Source organism: Sorex araneus, chromosome 8 (assembly GCF_027595985.1).
Source record: "Sorex araneus isolate mSorAra2 chromosome 8, mSorAra2.pri, whole genome shotgun sequence".
Classification (NCBI taxonomy): Eukaryota; Metazoa; Chordata; class Mammalia; order Eulipotyphla; family Soricidae; genus Sorex; species Sorex araneus.
Genome location: NC_073309.1, coordinates 60340020 through 60341958, shown reverse-complemented (window position 1 = coordinate 60341958; position 1939 = coordinate 60340020). Strand labels below are relative to the sequence as shown.

Below are 1939 nucleotides of genomic sequence, written 5' to 3'. Positions count from 1 at the left end.
GTAAAAATTTGAAAAGCTAATGTTGTTTCTGATGGCAATAGAAAAGGGGAACTGGAGACAGAATATTTAAATTCCAATGTCATTGTGAAGGTGTGTAGGACACCATATTTCTATGCTGAATACTAAGAATCACTTCCTGAAAATTTAAAGATCCTGTATACTGTTTGATTTAGAAACAAGCAAAAAGATAATGCCAAGCCTGGCGGTTCCCAGAGTTTACTCCTGATGTAGTCCTGTGTGCTCTGGGACCACTCAGGGTGCTGTGTGTTGTGTCAAGGATTGTACCCAGTTCAGCTGCATGCCAGGCCAGTGCCCTACCCGCTGTACTATCTCTCTAGTTCTATTGTTTGAATGTTTTGAATGGTTGAATACTGCATTATAGCCCTAGGTATTAGCCAAACATGCACTATTGAATTATTAAATAGAACTTTTAAATTATGCATTTAAATTTTAATATCCTTATTGATTTTTGTTTGCTTGAGCTATTAAATCTTTAGGTCTGACAAAATCTTCCAAAATAATGATGGATTTTCAAAATCCTTTTGTCTTTTTATTAGTTTTGGTTTACATATGTTAATACATTTTTACAAGACAAAATTATTTTAAATATAATTATTTTATTTTTTATTTATCACATTATTTGTGCTACCTTGTTTGCAACTTCCTTTCATTTTATAGACTCATTCTTTTTTCTGTATATTTGGATATATATTTGGACATATACCTATATAAATGCAAGTTTTAATATGTTCTTATTGACATTTGTTTTTGTATATTTTAGTACTCACCTCTTAAAGGTAAACATGACTGTTTGATGAAATAAAGGTAAATCAGATGTTGATCCATCTTTCATTAATAGTATAGCATTAGTCCCAATGACGAATAATATCAGTTTCCCAAGGTTGCCAGATACAGGCAAACTGTGTAGCAACAAAAAAATGTAAACTTATGCTCAAGTTCTCGGAACTATAAATGTGAAGTCAAATCGTTGGCAGAGTTGCATCCCTTTTTATTGCTATTTTTGTTTTGGTTTGGGATCACCCCCAGTGGGCTCAGGGATCACTACTGACTCTAAGCTTAGGAAACAATAAAACAATTTTGGTTTGGCAGGTCTGGGGGACTGTATGGATCTGAGGTTGAATCCTGGTCAGCCGCATCAAGGCAAGCTGTCCACCACTTTACTCTCTCCAGCCCCTGGGTTGTTGCCTTCTTATGGTAAGTCTTCCAGGCTCCTCTTCTTAGCTTGCAAGCGAAGGGTAGAAGTATCTTCATTTTCTCTCCTTTCACACGTCTGTGTCTAACTCTGCTCTTACTTAAAGAACCTCAGCAACATTAGTGTGTACCCTTAATTACTTTATGTTGTCTTAGTTACCTTGTAAAGACTCACTTCCCATTAACAGTCACATTTAACAATATTGGGAGTTATAACTTCAACATAGGAATTTTGAAGGGACACAAATAAGACCACTCTCATCCATTTCCCTTCTATTTTGCTACTACAAGCTTTGCGCAGTGGCAGTATCATAGCCAATGAGGTTTGTCCGAGGCGCGTTTATTGCTATTTTGCTACTGATTCTTTGCACCTTATTTATATATTTCAATATTGGTTCCATAGTTCAATAATTTGAAAAAGCAAGTTTTATATAAAGCTTTGTAACTTTCAACATGGTGATTCAATAAAAAAATAAATTAAAAAAATTTAGTGAGGTGATGAGGGTATATCTCAGGTCTGATGCTCTTTTAAGAAGAGAAATAAATCTAACTCAGTCTCTCTCCTGTATCTGTGAACCCAGTGAGAAGTAGCCAAATTTAAATATGATGAAACTCTTATCAGAAAGGAGTTTTAATGAATCTTGATCTTGGACTCTCTGGTCTTCAGAACCAAAATAAAATATTATTTACTTAAAAAAAAAAGAATTATAAAAACCAAGAGGCCAGA

General features: G+C 34.5%; 1 pseudogene; it reads left to right on the top strand.

The window, feature by feature from the left end:
- Window positions 1-1501: 1501 nt before the first annotated feature.
- LOC129406931 (U4 spliceosomal RNA) lies at window positions 1502-1628 on the top strand (annotated as a pseudogene).
- Window positions 1629-1939: the final 311 nt, after the last annotated feature.